This window comes from Lepisma saccharinum, chromosome 16 (genome assembly GCF_977018435.1).
Source record: "Lepisma saccharinum chromosome 16, izLepSacc3.1, whole genome shotgun sequence".
Classification (NCBI taxonomy): Eukaryota; Metazoa; Arthropoda; class Insecta; order Zygentoma; family Lepismatidae; genus Lepisma; species Lepisma saccharinum.
This window is the reverse complement of record NC_139244.1, coordinates 64,763,727-64,776,421: the sequence shown is the minus strand read 5'-3', so window position 1 is coordinate 64,776,421 and position 12,695 is coordinate 64,763,727. Positions and strand designations below refer to the sequence as shown.

The window sequence follows — 12,695 nt, the reverse complement described above, 5'->3', positions numbered from 1 at the left end:
TATTCCGGGGATAGAGTATATGTTGATTGGTTCGCTCCCAAATGACGTGCATATAGAAAAATACTGCCATCTCGAATCCTGGCCTGGTTCTTTGTGAATGTGTTTTTATCAATTTTATCATATCATCCCTCATCCTCGTCGTCGCGATTAGCCAATAGTGACGGTAAAGAACAAAAATAAAATTATTCGTTCTACTACCGTTAAAACACCATTATACAAAACGTACATAACCTAATTCAAAGCAATATATACTAGGATGGTTCAGCATAGCATAGAAAACATTTTCTCTCAGATTTCAACGCATAGTTGATAATTTTATTCCATTTGATCCAGACATACTGTGTGCAAAGTTTTGTCAGAATAGAAAAATATTTATAAGTCGCCCAATGTCCTCAAAATTGCTCCATATATATTGCTATATTGAACTCTTCCACATATACTCTTTACGTGTCGTCATAAAACTAAAATCAAACAACCCGGGTTCGATACCCGGTGGAGGCACAAAGTAGTTCGGATCCCACTTTAAATTGTAGGTCCAGTCCCGATTAGCCTTACTGTGCACAAAGTGGACTTAAAAACACCAAATCAAATCAAATTAAAACAAACAAGTTATTTTCTACTATTTCTTAGCGTTCAAATATATTTATTCACTCGACTAACAACATGTACAAAGCAACTTGATGATAACTACTCTCCTTGTGAGGACTACAAGGAATTCTGCATGTTGGTACTTGACGGGTTTACAGAAAAGGAGTATCATTTCAACGCAGCAGGTGCTTACAATATGGCCTGTTGCATAGGTAAGGTAATATTTTGTTTCAAGATATACGGAATGTTTAAGCTCACAAAGAAGATAAAAGTCTAAAAGAAATAGGCTTCTTCCCATGCAAGCATGGATTTCATGCCTTAAGACAAACTGTGTCTCGATCAATGACTTGATTCTATTCATGTCGATCAAATAGTATGCAACTGTGAATAAGTCTGTTTTGGAATCGGCAATGAACACGTTTGATAACCATTTGTGGTATCTTGGAACTGAGTGTGGTAACGAGAAGCTATCTACCAAAGAAAAGCGAGAAGTTATAATATTTGGTAAGGCTGTTGACAAGAACTGGAGTCCAGTATGCATCAACGTGACAGATTAAACTCAAGGCATACAAAGAAAGAGTCTGCATGATATGATTGCTTCTTCCTCCTTTTGCGCCTTACGTTTGCTTCCAATTCACGTCGACCTCATGTTCCAATGTGACCCCGAGTGAATCGTGCAAATTCCAAGAGGCCAAAGCAATCGTTGAGTCAGTGAAGATTGCCAACGATGCTGCTGAACGTTCATTAACTGTTATTATATCCAACTTTAATGAATCAATAACAATAGGAAAGAAAGTGAATTACGGAGCCTAATTCAGGTCGTCGGGAACCACAGGAAGAGCTTTAAAAATTTACCAACTTCGTTCGTAAGGTTATCTTTGGATTTTAAAGACGTTGATTTTGAAATACAACTGAATATTTTCATTTATCTCATTATTTTTTGTAATGAATTATTATTTTGCAAAAGAAAATCACTTCGTAGTACAAATTATACATTTTACTTTACAATTATCGAATGGTGTAAAACACCCCATACATGGCAAAATTTCGCATCGCTTGAGCGAACCCTAAATATTTTCTAATAGAGCTGACGTTTTTGCACTAAAGCATGTTAATAAGAAAGGAACAGAATTAGCAATTACGAGAAATTGAATTGCAAGAAAAAATGGACCACCGGACACTTAGCTGTCAATCAAAAGTTTTTCTTTTTTAACACCACCGATACATGCATTCATATCCACTGCAATCATCAAGTTGAGACGTTATTGGTAAAACAAGGAAGCAGTAAACTGTTCTTGTGTCGTTAAATAAAGTTACATTTTAAAAAATGCCCCTTCTCACAAAATGAAAGGGGTAGGACGCTCTTTGATCACAGAAAAAGAATTGCAGCTTCCAGCAATACTGCATTCCTGCATTAGCGAACTGGCCCTCTCCTATATCTCAGGCAATTAAGATTAACAGTTCATCGATTTTTTACTCTGGATGTTGAAAACTGTAACGAACGTTCCCTGTTGGTTCCTAATGTGCATGGGCGCTTATTCCATGATATGAAGGGAATGAGTCATTCCGTTACAAAATATAAAACTATGTTTGTGTGCACAATTTATTATTACAGTTTTATTCAAATTATTCGTATCCAGTCGCCTGCTAGCCAGCAGACGGCTTCAGTATATCGGTAACACTCGGAACGTTTCGTGACACTTCGGGAAGAGCAGCACTCTGCTAATCTGTGGCACTCGGCGTGCTTCGTAGATTTTCGGCAAGGGGAACCCATCTGCCCTACTCATTCCGCGGCCTTGTAGTATCTCGCGCCACCAAATCTGCCTAAAAATGTTTATAGTGTAGTGTTTTTTTCTTCTTCTTAATTTAGAACTAGGTTTTTTTTTTTTTTTTTTGGTGTGAGTTATTCCAGTGAATTTCATTTGTGTTGTGTGGAATTTGTATCAAACAGATATGTTTAAGAAATCATACTTAACAGTTGACTAAGTTACTGTGGTCCCATTGACCCTAGGGGAATGAATAAATAGAACTTATTCCAGGGGGAAACTCGCTTGGAAAAAGGCCTCAGCTCGAGAAGTTTTTAAGAGAAGAGGGAGATTATTCTGGTTGTACACCACTGCCTAATTTACTGGGTCTAAAAACTAAACCAAAACGATGTGTTAGACGTTCGTCATTTTAATTCAGATCGATACACACTGATCCAGAATGCCGAAAAAAATCGGCAAAAATCTGGAGCTCGCTATTTGACCCCTAAATCCATGCAAATGTGTAAGATTATATATTTTAAGGAAAATTGACATTTTAGGTACGTAGAATTGACGCAAGGTGGATTTAGGTTTTTATATGGAAAGTATAGTTTATGACCTATTTCAATAAACACTTGCGAGCACCGTTCCAATCAATACATTTAAAGACTGAAGTACATTCTTAGAAATAAATTAAATAATAATAATGTTGATGATAATACCATAATAGTGAAAATCGTTAAATCGGCCTCTGTGGCGGAATGGTTAACACCGACGAGGTCCTGGGTTCAAATTCCGAAAGACGGAAGTTCGGATGGAATTAACTTTAAAATAAGACCTAAAAATGTTAGTTATGATTATTATTATTTCAAATAAGGCCGGGAAATGTTAGTTATTATTATTATTTTTATTATTATTATGTATTTTCATTTCTTATGGCATGTGCTTCCCTTGCTGTAGAAAGCACCGACCTGCCATCAGCAAGAAATCAGGATTTTCATTATTTTTTCTTCCAATCGTATGAGGCTTAATGTACCATAATTCACAACAACGTCTGATACAAAATATACAGCCTTAGCAAGAAAATATACTTTGCACCGTCGTCGAATTTTCAACTGTAACTAAACAGAGGGAGCATGGACGATACAGTCAGGTGTTTACATGGAACCTTGCCCTTCCGTCCCATAATCTTCGGCGTTCTCTAACACATCGTTGCTAATTCAGTATTCAGTGCCAAGGGTTTGTATCATCATCAAGGGGCGAAATTTGACATGTAATATTTTTTGACAACGAAGGGAGGGAATTACAAGGTTCGTTCAACGTTGACCGGGACATTTGTGAATTAAAAAGCTGTAAATAGCTGGAGAACGATAAAACTGCCAGAGGATGTACCTTCATCCTTTGTGAGTAGGCCTATTACCCGTTAGCCCCGATGTAGTTGGCGCATGTACAGTAGTGTTAGGAGAAATGGCGACATGTAGTGTGTCTGTAGCTGTGGAGCAACGGTATGCGATCAATTTCTTTTGTGGAGAAGCACCTGAAGCCAATTGAAATTTTGAGAAAATTGAGCACAGTATGGGGAACAAATGATGTCACGGACAAGAGTGTACGAATGATGTCAACACTTTGGCGAAGATCAGTAGTTGCTGACGAATGAACCGCATGAACACATTTGTTCGACATGCAAGGTGTTCCTTGTGGGTATTCTTTTGGGAGAGGGTCATGATTAATGCCCAGTATTCCTGCACATTTATGAAGGGTGCCTTACGTAATGCCATTCGCAAGAAAAGACAGTGGATATTATCTGCAAATGTCATTCTTCACCATGACAATGCACGACTCCAGATGGTGCCTGGATGCTCAGGGGGATTCCTTTAAAAAATTCGCATAGTTTGGTGCTTGTAGGACTTTACAATTTTTTTCTAGAAATAAAAGTCTCGGTCAACCTCACGGGGTCTCGGACACGAGTGAATGCGGAGCGACACGAGAAAACAAATGAGCGAGTTTGCCTTGTTGAGTTTGTATTTCCAACTCACGGACCTACATTTTAGGTGTGGTTTGGTTTGTTTGATGTTTTAAGTCCACTTTATGCACAGTAAGGCTAATCGGGACTGGACCTATAGTTTAAAGTGGGATCCGAACCACATCCACCGGGTATCGAACCCGGGACCCCTTGATTACAAGGCGATGACGCTACCACTGCGCCATCGGGGAGGCCAGATTTTAGGTGTGTTCATACCCTCTGACTAAGGGGGGGGGGGGTCTAAAACCTCGGTGAAAATTCGTTCGGGGAAATGAAAGACAACTACATTTTATAGCACTGTCTTGCATGCTGTCTATTGATGTCAACAAAACAGGGGCGCATATAGGGTTGGTTCAAACCCCGAAAAGGCGATTACTGTATACATTTAGTATAATTTTATGCTTAATTTTATGCATATGAGAGCTCTGATGCAAAAATCGAACTCCTCATTTACTCCAGGCAAAGGAAAACCGAATCGAAACAAAATTCATGGCCCCTGTTAAACTAAAACTTCCATCATACACGCACTACCGAATAGATTGTACACTCACCGGCAATAAAAATGAAACACATAGATCCTGAGATACTCGATTTCCTGGAAATCGTTATGTGTGTTGCCTAACTCTAGGGCGTTGGTAGAAGTTGCCATTGGGTGAATTTAGCAAGAAGTCTGCCCCCCCCCCCCTCGAGATATCTGGAAAGACTTCGTATAATTTTCTATATTGAAAGAGAAACATAAGTTATGAGTATTTGAAAATAAAATACTTAGGAAAATATTTGGATCTAAAAGGGATGAGGAGACAGGCGAGTGGAGAAGGTTACATAATTTAGAACTGCATAATTTGTATTCATGCCCGGATATTAATAGAATGATGAAATCAAGTGGGCAGGCCATGTGGCACGAATGGGAGAGGAAAGAAGAGTTTACGGGATTGTTGTTGGGAAGCCTGGTGGTAAGAGACCTATAGGAAGACGAAGATGGAGAGATAACGTTAAGATGGAACTAAAGGAAATCGGTAGGGGTCGAAAAGAGTGGATAGATGTTTCTCAGTATAGGGACATTGAAGACCTCTGTTGCTGCAACCATAAACCTGCGGGTTTAATATGGCTAGAGAGTTAGTTAATTAGTTAGTTATAATTTGTCCTCAAACCTTATTACTTTCAGAGATGAGATGGGGCAGCATGGAATTGGCAACTAACTGTCAACTATTCTTAGCTCTCCATATGCTCTTCTGTATTCAAAAATCAATTACGTGAAAAGTAAAATATAGGCCTACACCTTTGGGAATTACATATATCAGTATCACTATGTATTTCTTCTGTTTCGTGTATACTGACTAGAAAAGGGTTGTAACTCGCCACTTAGGCCAGGTCCTCAACCACAACAGACAGAAAGATAAAAGCAGGGTTAATAAACGTCAGTGAACCTATCAATTCAAATGGGTTCTATTGGGGTCCGCAACAGGACCGGAACCTTTTTCCTCGCACAATTTAAATTCGGTCCAAGTTGCGTATTGTTTCATTTCAATACGGAACTTTGACCGTAAACTGATCCGGGGAGAAGGTTCCTGGACCGTATTTAAATTCATCCGGAAAAGTGGATCCTGGACCGAATTGAAATACTTTACAGATAAAAAAGTTTTACGGTCTAGAACCCATTTACGCTGGTTGATTATCTCTCCTAGACCAGATTCGAATTTATTTAAAATTCCTGAACCTTTAACAATCCTGGATAAAAGTCCATGTGAATGAAATAACTACATCGGATCTTTGTTGTCCTGCAATTCATTCATAAAAAGCTTAATAACCAAAGACGTAGTATATGTAAATATTTACGATTCTTATAATGGAAATATTCAGACTTTCTTTCTGATCGTAATGTTGGGTTTAGCTTGGTGTCTATGCGAGATTTGTGGATCTACCATTTGCAAAGCTGCAAACCGTTTCCTAAGGTAAGTTTGGCGTTGCATAAATAAATGTCGCTGCATAGTAATAGACGAGATTCGAATTCCGTTAGAAAAATACGATGAGAACAGTCCTTGACCGACATGACCAGTATGAGCGTCTTGGCCAAGTGCGCGTGTGAAAAGCACTTTTATTGAACAAATTTCATTGCTTTTTCTCGAGTTTCATTCGTGAAAGCGGACGGTTGACAAGAGGGCATGATAAAGGCGATGGAAACACGTGTTTTGGGGTCACACGCCAAACACTCATCCTTAAAAATTGTCCTATAAAAGAGTCGTGTAAGCAATGATCTGCTGAAGTCTCTGTAGGAGAAACGTGTTGTATGGCAATGTTTTCACAAGTGGAAATGCTCGAAGCAGTAAGTAAATAACAAGATATGTAGCATACATCATACTCTTGGGGGAGAGACATACCTGTTTTTGTTTCTCATTCGCATATTTTCTCCTGTAAAATTTCTGTGAAATCTAAAAACAATTTATGTGGATCAGTCACTGCTTATTATATTTATCTCTCCTCCACATATGAATCACCATTCACCACACTCGGTTTGAGTTTGATTTGTTGTGTTAGGTCCATTTTATGCACAGATAGGTTAATCGGGACTGGACCTACAGTTGAAGTGGGATCCGAAGAACTGTGCAACGTGCCTCCACCGGGTAACGAACCGTTGATTATTAGGCAACGACGTTATCACTACGCCATCGGGGAGGCACTAGCACACTCTGTGTGTAACTCTGTGCATATATGAAAACTGCATATTATAATCCCTGATTTTATTATTTTGGGGAAACTCGATCTCTTGCATTCAAATCATTAAAAAAATAATTAAGAGTAGTAGAGATTAGGTGCTACGGACAGTATTTGAATTTATGGCAAAAGTAAGAAACATGCATGTGTGAAGAAAACATCAAACAGTGATTATCTCAAGCTATGTTCATCTCCTAATACTGCCAAAGGAATTAAGTCTTTGAAAGTACTTTAACGGTAGGTGGTGAAGTGTTTATTGAAAGACAACAGAGAGTCAGGAGTGCTAGCTTAGAAACGTAGTTAATTCATTGATTAATTAGATTTATTTTACTTCGCTTTCCTTCCGCTTTTAGCTAATCGCGATGTAATACTGGTGACATGATGAAATCGATGAAGGAGCACTCACAAAAAACACCCATACCCAGATCGGGATTCGAAGTCGGGCCCCCCTGGCGTTGTATCCCAGAAACGTAGTTAAAGTGTTGACGTAAGCAGCTTTGCATTTGTCTTCCTGTCAATTAATCGTTTATTCTCATTGTTGCGATTAAGCTGAGAAATATGGACTTTGGGCGACCTCTAAATATTTTTCTATTCTGACAAAACTTTGCACAGGGCATGACTGGATCAAATGGAAGAAAATTATCAACTGTGCGTTGAAATCGTTGTCCATATCGACTATATCGAACTGTTCCACATATTCTTGCCGTGTCGTCAAAATACTTTTATTATCCGAGAATTAAATAACGCAGAATGCAGTAGTATGTTTCATGAAGAAACCAATATTGATTTAATATTTCATAGAATAGTAGTTCCATGAGCGTAAACTGATTGTTAGAAAGTAATTTTGACATTGTAGTGATTAAGATCTACATGAGTGAAATTTGCTGCGTTGCTTTATTAATATACATCGTTTACATAACATATTTAATTTTTTTTTTTCTTATTTTGTCATGCCCACATCTGAGCTGTTGCTGTCTTTTTCTAGATGTTAGTCTTTGTGCTCCTGATTGGTGGAATCGTCGAAGGCGCTCCTCCTTTTCCTACCTCTGGACTTCACCCAAATTATTCTCCAGAATATCTTCGTTATTTCCCTCCTTCGGTTCCTGCCCCCCGCATCCCGACCGCTCCCGTCTCGACCCCGGCTCCTTTCGTTCCCGCCGCCCTCGACGATTACGACCTCCACCCGCAGTACACCTTCGCCTACAGAGTGGAGGACGCCGTCACCGGAGACTCGAAGGCCCACGAGGAGACGCGAGACGGTGACGTCGTGCGCGGAAGATACAGCTTGGTGGAACCCGACGGCGCCCTTCGCGTCGTGGAGTACGTGGCGGATCCCGTCAACGGCTTCAACGCCGTCGTTCGTCGCCACCCAGCCGGCTTGCCTCCTCCCCCCAAAGACCTGCCGCTGGCTGCCAATTTCCCCGGCAACGCGGTCGGAGTTCCGGCACTTCAGGGACCCTTCGCACGGTACGGACACCCTCAGATTTGAGTGGACTATCCTTCCTGGTATATAATTTATCTTGTGAATTTCAGAATTTATAACAATATAATTTATTGTCGCTAATAAATTAATATAAATATAATTTGATTTATTTGAAACTAAACCCTATATTCTTATGAATAACACAGTAGTCAAGATGTCTCATTGTTTGATATACAGTCAGTGGCGGCTCGTGGCCTGGCTCTATGGCGGCGCACTTCAGTCTCGCGTCCAGAAGTGTTATGCTCACATCCGTTTTTGCGTACGTAATGATGCTTAATATATTGGCAACCCAAGTTTGATCAGCTTTCACTGAAAATGGGGCTATGACAGAGTTATATTTTAAGATTTTTTAACACGATTTTTTTTACAAATTTCAAATATTTCGGAAATTATCCAGCCAATCACGAGAAGAGTGATGTTATTGTGCAGTATGTAATTCAGCATTCGATAACCTGATAAAATCACTCAAAACATAGAAATACCGATCTAGAGTATCAATACTATTGTCGATTTGCAAAATATTTCGTAAAAACTTTCTCTCCCGCTCTGCTGATATTAATGAACAAGGAGAATAATAACATTGGCGTACACCAAAGAAGCCGATCCAATTACCACGTGGAGGAAATCAGTTGTAATATATCTAGCTGTTGTTTATTTCTTATGACAGACTGATCAAACCAAGCAAGTAACAGTATACTCACTAAGTTCACAATGCCCTGCTTCGTAATTGTACTTCAAAATGTTCCTTCTCTTCCGCCGTATCCATATATTACTGCAGTTGGTACAGGCTTTGTAGCTAACTTCCCTCCAAAAATTTAATAACGTTAAATATTAAGTCTTCTTTCGCTATGTACAGTTTCCCTATTCATCATGAAATCAAACATTTTGCACTGGAACAGGAACGTCCTTTTGACAGCGTTAAATAATTTTGTAACGCAGTAACAGCTACACAATGCAAAACAGCTGACTATTTGATGCACGCTCCCTCCCCGTGGGTTGATATTTCGGCTACTGCGCCTCAGACGCCGTTTATATTGACCAAGATGCACAAAGCAAAGGCATGCTTAAAACACCGGTTTCGGTTTCAGTTGCCCTCCCCTCCTTTTCTTCCCCTGTTATGCTCGGGACAATATACCATCGAAATTTACCTTTTCTAAAAATAAAAAAAAAATAAAAATCCCTGGATTTGCGATGATATGGGTTGCCTCGACTCCGTCACATGATCTCCAATGAAATGGGTTTGCAACACTACATTTGCTAACACACCGATCGCTTCGTTCCCGGCTTTCCTAAATGATGCAATCTCCCCTCACACGGCGCTCAAGCCAAAAGACCCAACCAGCATCCTCTACGCGACTGCTGCAACAGCGTCATAGGGAGCGAAACTAACATTGCGGCTCGGTCTACGCGGGTTGATATCACTGATCGCCGGGTTCTCCACCATCTCTCTTGGTGGAGCGGCGTAGGAACACTTGATGTTTCGAAGGAGATAGAGTTCAATAAATATGTATAATAATAATGATTTTCATTACAGATTTATTTGGGTGTGCACGTGCGAATATGCAGAAGCCGCTACTGTATTCTGTGCGTTCGTTTTGACTCTGGGCCGAGATAGCGCGTGGCATGGTGCAGATGCCGGCATTTTCGTCCCATAACGTCACGCTTATTTACGCACATATTTTAGCACGTTGACAATTATATTTATATTGCATAACGAGTACTAACCCGTGTTATAAAGAGTTGTTCAAAGTTGTTCAGGCGCTATCTCGGCCCAGAACCAAAACGAACACACTGTATTACGCCAATGATTCCCAAAGTACGCCGCGAAATGTTCCAATGTATTCAATCAATCGCATGATTGTTTCAAACGTGCTTACTTAGTACTTTTTACATATCAAATGTTTCTGAATTTTTAAATATGTGTTTTTCTTTTAACTTAAGGGAAGCAACCTAACCACAGCAAGAGTTAGATAGGCCTACATTCCGACTGCCGTCGCGGAAGAATCTTAAAACGCTAAGGCCGCCCTGAAACAAAAAAAGTTTGGAAATCCCTGTATTACACAGATGGCGAATTTTTTTCCCGTACAGCCTAGAATTTGACAATGCAATTTTCAGGAGACACTTTTTTTTATGTTTATATTGTGATAGCAAACATTACAGGTATGACACACATGTTGGATCTTCACTATTTAGAATCTTTGAATGCCCAATATAATATTTTTTTTAGTTATAATATTTGCTCTAATTGATTTTGGGACAACAACATAAAATCACAGTTAGTGACTTATGTGCATTTTCCAGAACAGTCTAGAATTAACGTCAGCAAATAAGTACAACATCAAATGAAAGCAAGACATGTATGAGTCATTCCATGCCAAATCAACACAGATATGTGCAATTTTTAACCTGACCATCTCCGATTTTTATGAAATTTGGGGAGGTGAAACTATGCATGGAACTTAGTAACTATGAAAATTTTTAGTCTCGTGCGTCTTGTAATTGTTAAATTATTAAAGGTCAAAGTTATCAGAAATTGCCCTTTTTGGGCCCGCTTAGCTATACTAAATGTGCTGTAACTCCGCCACTATTTCGCCTAGAAAGCTCAAATAAAGTTTATTGTACAGGGAATTGAACAAGCTTTCCAGTGATATATAACAAGCCCACCTTTGGATTAAAATATAATTTTGTCACCTGACCTTGTCATTTGACCTTGAATATCTCAAAACATGTCGTCACCAAAAATCGTGAAAAAAATATATTTGGTCCCTCATGCCATACTCTAAAACATATCAAAAAATTATTCTGGGACTGCAATGGGATCAGAAGACACAAATAATATGTTTAACTATGTGACTGATAAAAGCTTCATTACATGAACTAAGACGAGTCAAATGTCCCTTAACACCCCCTACAAAATGTAAAGGAGTTATCCTGGTCATGAAAGAAATATGTTAGGCACAGGGAGATCTCTAGCTGTGTGTGTCAAGCGCAGGTCCGGCATATTGTTGACCGCCATATTGAATTCAATGAAACATTTCAAAGGAAAGTGGGTGATATGAAATATCAAATCAGGCTAGAATTTCACGAGAAATGAAGCGGCGAAGGTTTTTCCAAAGTATATTTAACCAGAAAAAAAAATACTGCATAATTGTAATCATTTTCCCCTTTTCGAGGTGTTAAAAACAAAGTATTAAGAATGCTCCTAACGGGTTAGGAACTCGTCGAGATCACGCTGACATCTTGGGAGAAAAATAAGTATACGCACCATTGCATATGATTTTAATCAGCAACATTCACCAAATACTTGAATAGTGGAGAATATTGAGAAAAGTATCTCAAACAATTACGTGACACTTCCTTCGGAATGAAAAATTCTTCAGTGACGATGCTAATTTTTATGTTCCCGGTAAAGTTAATAAAAATTATACGCAATACCTGTGATTTGATAATCTACAATAGACAGATCCCAGCCGAATGGTTATTGCTGGTAAGCTAATGATGTGCTATAGTGTATAGAGAACGGGAATGGTTGGTCATATTCAACAACGGAACCTGAAATTGTGATAGCTTCTTGGATGTGTTATGTTAAGTGAACAGGTTTTTCATCCTTGCTTACGGGGTATGGCACTTTTCCAGAGTTTTGAAACAGGACAGTGTGTGACCACACTATGTGAACATTTTAATGTCTTCATGGTAAATTTCTAGGTAGATTGATGGGCAGATGGGGATCTATTAAAAGGCCTGCACATTCCACAGATCTAACATCTTAGGAGGACTTTTACCTTCAGAAACATTTGAAGAGAATGGTGCATGCACTAAAAGTCCCCGATATTGACCATCTGAGAGAAGGCATAGTTGCTGCTTGCGATGATGTTGCACCTGCTACATTGCCAAATGTTCTATGTGAGTGTGAGAGACGTCAACAAGTGTGCTCACAGGAATATTGAAAACACTATAATGTGTATATATCGTAAGTGAAAGATATGCCTATAACGTTTTGCTGCCTAAAAATAAGTTGGAAAAACTTTCGCTGCTTCATTTCTCGTGAAATTCTAGCCTGATTTGATATTTCACATCACCCACTTTCCTTTGAAATGTTTCATTGAATTCAATATGGCGGTCAACAATATGCCGGACCTGCGCT

At 39.2% G+C, this 12,695-nt stretch overlaps 1 protein-coding gene and 1 pseudogene across 4 annotated transcripts in view; both read left to right on the top strand.

Moving 5' to 3' along the window:
• Positions 1-12,695, top strand: part of LOC146000511 (neurobeachin-like protein 1) — a 723,922-nt gene that overhangs the window by 539,171 nt on the left and 172,056 nt on the right. The window lies entirely within an intron of this gene.
• Positions 8,054-8,557, top strand: LOC146000134 (cuticle protein 7 pseudogene; annotated as a pseudogene).